This window comes from Vigna angularis, chromosome 8 (genome assembly GCF_016808095.1).
Source record: "Vigna angularis cultivar LongXiaoDou No.4 chromosome 8, ASM1680809v1, whole genome shotgun sequence".
In the NCBI taxonomy this organism is placed as follows: Eukaryota; Viridiplantae; Streptophyta; class Magnoliopsida; order Fabales; family Fabaceae; genus Vigna; species Vigna angularis.
Window position 1 is genome coordinate 9,364,050 of NC_068977.1, and position 9,428 is coordinate 9,373,477.

The following is a 9,428-nucleotide window of genomic DNA, read 5'->3' on the forward strand; positions in this document are numbered from 1 at the left end:
TTTATATTATTCAACTAAATCCGATACATTACACTAGGGATGGCAACGGGCCGGGTTCGGGGCGGATAGTATGATTCCCGAACCCGACCCGCATGTAGAAAAGTGTACCCGTTACCCGCCCCGCAACCCGCTGGGTACCCGCATAAATAAAACCCGCGGATTTTTTTCAACCCGCGAATACCCGTTGGATACCCGTTAACAGTGTCTGGAACAGTGTCTGTGTTATTATTATCGAAGTCATTTTTCACCCAAACTCCATTTTCCTCTTTTTTTAAAAACTTATAAACCGTACATCTTCACTTCAAAACTCAGATCTACACCAAAATATTTCAGATCTACATCAGAAAATCTCAGATTTGCTCAGATCTACAACAAAGAATTTCATATCTGCACTAAAGGATGTCAGATCTACATTCAAGAATCTCAGATCTGCACTAAGGGGTCTCAGATCTACACTAAGGGTTCTCAGATCTACACCAAAAAATCTCAGATCTGCCTCCCGTCGTCACTCCCGATGCGGTTAGACCTCTCGTTGGCCGTTGGCGGAACCGTGAATGGTGGAGGAAGAAGCTGCAAACGTTGACAGCGGCAAAGCGAGGTCTGGGCGTCGTCGTTGGAGATATTTTTGTTGTTGGTATGTGGCAGAAAGAAGAAGAGAAGAAGGGACGGGAAGTTTGAAAAAAAAAAAGAAGAAGGAAGAAGGGAAGTGTGTTTGAGAGAGAAGGAGAAATTTAAGAGAGAAGGAGAAATTTGAGAGAGAAAGACTTTGATGAAGAAGGGATACTTCCTCTGCATCCATCGTAAGAGACAAATTTTTTTATAAAAATTAATTTTTTTTTTGTAATTTCATAAAACATAAGGGGTAAAATTGGATTTTTTTTTAAACGGGTAGCGGGTACCCGCGGATACGGGTAGTGTGATATCCGTACCCGATCCATTAACGAACGGGTATTAAAATACCCGCTACCCGCGGGTAGGTTTTACCCGCAGATACTAAATACCCGCCACGGGTTTTGCCCGCGGATACCCGCGGGTATGGGTTTAATTGCCATCCCTACATTACACTTTGTTTTGTTCATCTATTTACAATCATCATTTACTTTCCATTCATCAACTCATTACACATATCACTCATTTTTAATTCTAAGCACTACGGTTCCGATGTATGGAGTCCTAAGTGCTCTTCCCTAGTAACGCCTTCGTGATCCAACCCTAACATACGTCTTCAAAAGTTGTTGATTTGTGTCAATGTCAGTAGGGGATACAAAACCAGTGTTCATGGATGGTTCTGTACGAGGCACATTTTCTCCACCATGATCTTTATTTTTTCGTCTTGCCTTCTCTTCAGCCAATTGTGCCTCCAAACCTGCAACCCTCCTTTTAAGTTCTTCAATTAGAAATTCTTGGTCCTCTAAGGCACGCATAAAAGTTTCTCTTCGATTTCTTTTTTGTATCTTCTTTGGTGTTGGTTGGGCATCCTTTCTTGTTGGTGTTGGTCTGTATTCCTTCTTATCCTTGGTTGAAGCACCAACATAAACATCATCAAGAACCTGAAATTTAACCATATATTTCAGACTATACAAGTTTTGTCAATATACCAAAACATAACAAAACTTCGGATAACAAACCACATACCAAACCTGTCTCCATACACCGTTTTACGAACTTGTCTCCAAAAGTTCTATTCATCCAATGCAATATTCGTGGAAATTTATCAATTGGACCTTCCGGTGGAACAAAATGCTCGAAAAACCATACCTAAGACAAATAAATCATCTTAACTTGTAGTAAAAAACTAAAATCACACCACAAGAAACAAACAATTTACATCTTACATCAACAACTAATAATTACCTGGAGCATGTAAACACAACCATCCACGTAAACGTTTGTTGTACCTTTTCCTTTCTTCAAGCCTTCTGAAGCTTTGCACAAACTACGTAACAAAAAACGATAAACTAGACTACCCCAACAATAACTAGCCAAACCACTTAAGTTGTCAACAATATTAAACATTACGGGAAACACTTTTCCACTACGTTTTGGAAATAAAATATCACATATCCCTACCAAAAGGTAAAGCCTACAAAAATCAGAACAAGGGATCTTTTTCTTGTGTTTTCGCATTAGAATTTTGTATATCAAATTCAAATCTTTTGTTCCTTTACCTATGTATTTCACACATTTAATATTTCCCATTTCCTCCTTGAAGTTAATATTTTCACCATCTGTACTCAATCCCAACCCTAAATAAAAATTATTTTCATTTATATTCAAAACTTCATTTCCAACAAAAAAACCACTACTCGAGTCGTCTCACTTACCCAATAACTCACTCAATATATTCCTACCTAGTTTAACATTTACATTCAAATCTAAAACTCACGCAAATGGAGTCTTCGCAATTAATGATCGATGCTCATCTGTCAAGCGTTCGTTCAAAGTACATATATACTTTGTCGAAAAAGAGTGACGAACGGTCAACTGCATCAACCAAAATAAAATAAGCAAAACTACTAAACCCAATAACCAAAACAAAACGATATGAACCCCAAACCCAAAAACCATGGAACGACAAACCATTTACCTTCGTCGTCGGACAATGCTCACCGGACCTTGCCATTTCGCACTACAACGTCTACGAAAAACACCACCTTTAAGAAAATGGAGGGAGACGAGACGACGCACAGAGAACCATCACAGAGAAAGCAAAATGAAGAGGCAACAGGGGTATTTTCGGATTCTCACTTAAAACAAAACTTACTTTCATTTCCACGATTTTAAAAAAAAAAAAATTAAACCAATAAACATGCAACACGTGGCGTTGTAAAAAAAGTGTTGAAAAATCGTTGTTGGAATATCGCAGTCCTTTTACTTTTGCATGTATCTTCGTAGCGGTACTTCGTGTGTGACATTAAGAGTTAGGACCATGATATTTTAACAATATTTTGACAACTCATTATATGTTACTATTTACTATTTTATTAGTTCGTATATTTCAAACAGATAACTCAAAAGCTACCACATATATTGTTGTATAAAAGTTATCAAAAGCTACCACATATATTGTTGTATAAAAGTTCTCAAAAAAATTGTTAAATAGACTTTTTCTTAAGAGTTAAACCCAAAAAATGTGAAGAAAAAATAGATTATAATGATGGGAAAAATTGTTACAACAAGAACTTACACTATTTTGATGTTGTACACTGCAAAATGCAAACTCACCTTGTGCAAAGAACTAAACATGAACCTTTGAGGCCCACATATCAAAACCAAAAAAGTGAAAACCTTTGTATTGACACTAATGGAAGGTCATTCGTATAGATGAGTGAGTCATCACTGCCACTTTGAGAGTCTCCAACCCATGCATCTTGGACTTGAGCTGCAAATTGTAGATTCCACAAAACATCCTCATTAGAGGGTCTCTTTGCTGGTTCTTTGACTAGGCACCTCACACAAATTTCCATCATTGTCTTCAACGATTGATCTAAGCACACCTTGCGAACTGCTGGATCTATAATGCTTCTCCTAGCTTCACCATCAGTTGTTATGCTTCCTTGCAACTATCTCATGATCCAAAGTGGAAATAAAATCATAAAAGTGCATTAATGAAAAGTACTAAAGTCAATTATGCTTTTAACCCTTCATGTACTATCCTTCAGGTATTGAGAAAGAGCAACATTAAATCAAGCATATTAACAAGGTGTAAAGTAAAGTTGTCAATTTAGCACATGTTAAGGCTGAATAGCATTGTTTTTTCCTATATTTGTAGCAATGATTCAAATGCAATCAAATATGATAAATTCATACTACTCGGAAGCACACATAAGCTTGTTTATAAATATTAAATTGATATTGTTAATGGAACTTGCTATAATTTTACAATTTAATCATTTATTTTGATACCTTTCGGGCATGAGATTGTAAGTCTGAACTCTGCTTATTCAAAAAAAAATACCTTTTCTGTTCATAACTATTTTATATCTTAAATTTTCCTCCCTGCTTGGTGTGATTGTTTTTTCTTTTACATTTGATTAATATCTGTGAGATCATGTGGAAATATACTATTTTGTTTCATGACTTAGCACCACATTCATCTTAGTAATCTAAGTATAAGTTGAAAGTCTTACATTGAGTACAAATAAGAAAGTTGAGTGGTATATAAGAAGAACAAGACATATAAACATAAACTTTTAAGGTTTTATGCTGGATCAGGAATCATTTGTATGAACTCATACCTCAAAGGTAGTCAATCTCTCCAGTTTATTCTAGTAAAAGATTTCCAACACTTATCAGGATGTCTACTGGATCATACCAAAGTCCTCTAATTTTGAAGGTTTAAAGGGTTTAAAAAGAAAGTAAAACTGAAAAATATTGAATAAACCAAAATCTCCTTCATTACCAGATCCTTTAAAGTGTCCACTTCCTTGATTTTATTGTCCTTCCTAGAATGAGTTCCAGCAAGATTACTCCAAAGTCATGTACATCAGACTCATCTTCTTGTTTTACACTACAACAACATGTCTTGAATCAATCTCTTTCATAATTATTTTCACATCAGCATCACGTGACTTTTTTTCATGCACGTAGAGAAATAAAGCAAGATGAATCCTCTTTTCCATTAACAGAAGCTGAGTACATATAGCTCAAAACCAAGTTAAATTTCCCTCACTCACTTTTTGTTAGTGCTAGGACTTTTGAATTCTCTAGAAGGATTACCTTGTCCAACCTGAAAGAATAAGCAGGGATGAATAATAGCTGAAGTCAATTTTATTAAGCAAAATGAAAGACCAAACATCATGGTAGAACATGATTTATTTTCCTCGGAAAAGAACATAAAATAATCCATACCTTCCTCATGAGAGATAATAAAGGCAGGTCATAAATTTTGATTTTTGCAACAAAATTTTGGTCAAGTAAAACATCAGTGATTTTGAGATTGTTTGAATATACACCAGGAACAATTCCTGCATGCAAATATTGGATGCCTTTTGCTACTCCAATAACAGCTTCTATGTGTTGCGTCCATGTCAGTGATTTTCTGTAGTACCTATCTGATAGGGATAAGAATAAGAAAGGATGGTTAGTTTATGAGAGGAGAAATAGGAGGAACTGAATATAACAAACTAACGGTTTAGGACAGTTTTGGTGAGATTGTAAGATTGTATAAATAGAGGCTGAGTATAAGGGATTGCGGGATATTATTGATTCCTTAGTTGCTTACGGGTTTATACCTATGGAAAAGGGTTATGCCTCTACGTTTGATTGTACAGATACTATACTTGTGAATAACATATAGATTTCTCCTTCTTTCTGTGTTTCTTGGAGAGGAAGTGAGTCTTGAAATTAGGTTCCCAATTTAGGAACCTAACATTTGGTCCGACCTCCCGGATCAATATCAGAGATTTTTTGCGCGTGGAGATGGAGGGAAAAATGGTGGTGGTCGAAGGGCACTTAGAGGCGATGGAAGTGGCAATCGCTGAGACAAAGGCTGATACGGCGGCGATACGCTAGGACGTCCAAGCGATGCGATGGGAGAACGTATACCCATTAACCAAGGACAGCGACAGGGGGAGAGTCAGTCGTTGGTGAACGATAATGGTGGTGGTCCAAACGACGGAGGAGGAAATGGGGGAGAAGGTAACCAAGGAGGGGTGAGCTAGTGGAGGAAGCGAGTCGAATTACCTGTTTTTTAGGGGGGCGAACCGTGGGTATGGATCGGCCGAGCGGAGAAGTTTTTCGAAGTCCAGAAGGTGGCGGAGGAGGAGAAGTTGGAATTGGCCTTATTAGCATGGATGGCTACGCCGGAAGTTGGTTCCCATTCTGGCGAGAGAAAACCAAGAACCTTTCTTGGGAGGGGTTGAAGAGAGCGCTGGGTATCCGATTCGGGGGAGGAACGCGAGGAACGGTGTACGAGAGACTCTCCACCATACGTGATTTTGAAGTTCTGGTAGGGCAAATGACCCAGATACCTGAGGAGCAGATCATGGGGTATTTTTTGTCCGGTTTAAGAGAAGAAGTGAGCGATCATGTCCGGCCTCATGATCCACCGGATTTGATGACCGCTATGCGGGTGGCGATAGATGTGGAAAAACTGTGCACGAAGACGGGAGGAGGATGGATATCCAAGAATCCAAGTTCTTGGGGAAGAACATCTGGATCAGTGATGAAGGTGGAGACGAATCGCGAATCGGCGGGACGAGGGGGACAAGCTGAAAGTGTCGGTTCTGTAAACAAAGGTGCGACCCACGGGGGAAATCACAGGAGAGACAGCGGCAGCGGAAATGAATGGAGTGTCCGCAATCTTCCCTACTCTGAATACATCAAACGGAGGGAAGAGGGGAAATGTTTCTGGTGCGGCGGACCTTTTAGCCCCGGTCATCGTTGTACGGAGAGGGGGATAAGAACGATGATTTTGGCCGAAGAGGAGGAAGAATCGGAAAATGACGGGGAGGATGAACTGAACATCACCAAGATGGAGTTATCGACCCTTTCTGCCGGTGGCCTCACGACGCCTCGAACGATAAAGCTACGAGGGAGAATTGGTCAATGTGAGGTATTGGTTCTAATTGACAGTGGCGCTAGCCACAATTTTATAAGTTGACGGGTGGTGAAGGAATTAGAGATGACGGTGGTGGAAACCCCACTGTATATGGTGAGCTTGGGGAACGGACAGAGGGAACGAATTAGCAGGTGTTGTGAACAGGTGGCATTGGTGATGGGGGAAGCAGAATTGGTTGAACGCTTCTATATTTTTGAGTTGGGCGGAGTCGACGTCATTCTGGGGGTGGAATGGTTAGAAAATCTTGGGAAAGTGACGGTGGACTGGAAAGAATCGACGATGAAGTACCGACAGGGAGATAGGAAGATAATAGTGAAAGGGGATCCCACTTTAGAACGGAGAGTGGTGGGCCCCAGAGCTTTACAGAAAATAGATGGCGTGGCAGTGTGGTTATTGGTTTGGGAATTGGGCTTGTGTGAGACCCAGGCGAGCGGCGCAAATTGTTTGGGGCTTACTGAAAGTCAAAAACATCAGATGGAGAAGTTACTAAAATTTCATGACGTGGTGTTCGTGGAGTTCGTGGGGTTGCCACCTAGCAGAGAGATGGTGCATCAGATCACCCTTAAAGAGGGCACAGGTCTGATCAATGTCCGACCGTATCTATACCCACACGTGTTGAAAGATGAAATCGAGCAACAAGTGACGGAGATGCTCCAGACGGGGGTGGTCTGACCAAGCAATAGCCCGTACTCGAGCCCAGTGATTTTAGTCAAGAAGAAAGATGGAAGTTGGCGCTTCTGCATCGATTACCGAGCCCTAAATCGAGCGAAGGTGCCGAATAAGTTCCCCATACCGGTGATAGAGGAGTTGTTGGACGACTTAGGAGGGGCTACCTATTTTTCGAAGGTGGATTTGAAGGTCGGGTATCACCAAATCCGCATGGCTGAGAAGGATATAGAAAAGACGGCGTTCTGCACGCACCAGGGGCATTATGAATTCGTGGTGATGCCTTTCAGACTCACCAACGCGCCGGTGACATTTCAGAGCACTATGAATCACCTCTTCAAGCCCTATTTGCAAAAGTTTGTGCTAGTCTTCTTCGACGACATTCTCGTTTACAGTCGAACCTGGGATGAACACTTGGAGCATGTCGGGAAGGTCCTGGCAACACTGAGTCGGGACCAATGGGTGGCCAATCGAAGGAAGTGTGAGTTTGGGCAAACCCACGTCAAATACTTGGGACATATCATCTTGCATAGAGGCGTGGAGATGGACGATGAAAAGATAAAGGCGGTGGTGGATTGGGAATGGCCAAAATTGGTAAAGAGTTTAAGGGGATTTTTGGGTTTGTCAGGGTATTATCGGAGGTTCATTAGGGATTATGGCAAAATCAGCAGACCTCTAACGGAAATGTTGAAAAAAGGGGGCTTTGCTTGGAACGAAAGGGCAAAAGAGGCATGGCAAACACTGAAGACAGCCGTCACGACAGCTTTGGTGTTGTCCTTACCCGATTTTCAGCAACCATTTCACATTGAGTGTGACGCGTCGGGTAAAGGAGTGGGTGCTGTACTGATGCAGGGGAAGAAACCAATCGCTTTCTTCATCAAGGCTTTATCTGAAGGAACTCTCAGCAAATCCATTTACGAGAAGGAATTGATGGCTCTCGTGTTAGCTATCCAACATTGGCGTCCTTACCTACTAGGGCAGAAATTCATAGTGCACACTGACCAGAAGAGCCTCAGGTATCTATTGGAGCAGAGGATCACGACGCAGAATCAACAAAACTGGATAGTTAAACTATTGGGATATGATTTTGAAATTATGTATAAGACTGGGACGACCAACCGAGCTATTGATGCTTTATCCCGAATAGCAGAGGGTGAAAAAGAAGAGAACAAGGAACTGACGGTGATAGCCAGACCTTACTAGCAAGACTTTGAAGAAGTCACGAGGGAAGTGGAGGAGGACGAAAGGCTACGAAAGGTGATTGAAGAGATTAAGGAGGATCCAAATTCTCACCCGGCGTACACGGTGGAACACGGAAGGTTGCACTACAAAGGGAGGTTAGTATTGTCTGCAAGGTCTTCGTGGTTACCTAGGCTGATGGCAGAGTTCCACCGAAAAACTCGTTAATACTTCTTATTAGAATGCTAATTGTTAAAAATACATAACTTATATCAAAAAATCAAAAGAATCTATTTTTTTTACTGTTTATAAAAGAACGTGATTTTTATAATTTTAAAATATATTTTACGACATTTCATTAGGACGTTAAAGAAATCCCTAAATACTAAATATATGGATAAAATCCACAATAGATAAAAAATAAATATTATAAAAATAATGGTTATGAGTATCTTTTTTATTTATATTTATTCATTTTTAATTTATTAAAATACATATAGATATATTAATAAAAAAATTATTATGTTATATGTGATTTAATATTTATTTTTGTAATTTTATTTGGACTAGCATAAATTTAAATTTATTTAAATTTTATTTGAAATTTATTGTAATAATGTATTGCATTTTATTTAAATTTATTTGAATATTGTTATTTTTTATTGGAAATCTTAACTATGTTTCAAATGTTAATTTAATATAAATTTGTAATGATTTGTATACGTAATCGATAGTTAATGTTGTTGAATTTCTTGAAATTAGGTGAGTTTAAAAGGGAGAAATCGAGCCAAATGGGTCACTGTTACGAACTTTTGAAGAACAAGTTCCTTCCCTGGTGGCACTTTGGTGTTGACGTTGTTGTTAAATGTTTGTTGGTGCTGTTTCTTTCTCACGAGGCAAGTGTCTTTTGTACGACGTTTTATGGTCTTTATTTGTATCCCAACTTGCAAATTAAGGTTCCGTGATTCTGTCACATTATTCTTCAGTAACCAAGCCTCTTCTTGCAACTTGCGGCCTTCTT

The 9,428-nt window shown here is 39.5% G+C and overlaps 1 long non-coding RNA gene across 2 annotated transcripts; it reads right to left on the reverse strand.

Moving 5' to 3' along the window:
* Positions 1-3,129: 3,129 nt before the first annotated feature.
* Positions 3,130-5,928, reverse strand: LOC128193459 (uncharacterized). Of its 2 annotated transcripts, XR_008244692.1 has the most exons (3): positions 4,852-5,928; positions 4,403-4,729; positions 3,130-3,563 (listed from the first exon to the last, which is right to left on the reverse strand). It is a non-coding gene; the product is annotated as an uncharacterized LOC128193459 (long non-coding RNA). The 2 variants fall into 2 exon arrangements; XR_008244691.1 differs by having other exon boundaries at positions 3,130-4,729.
* Between the last annotated feature and the right edge of the window lie 3,500 nt (positions 5,929-9,428).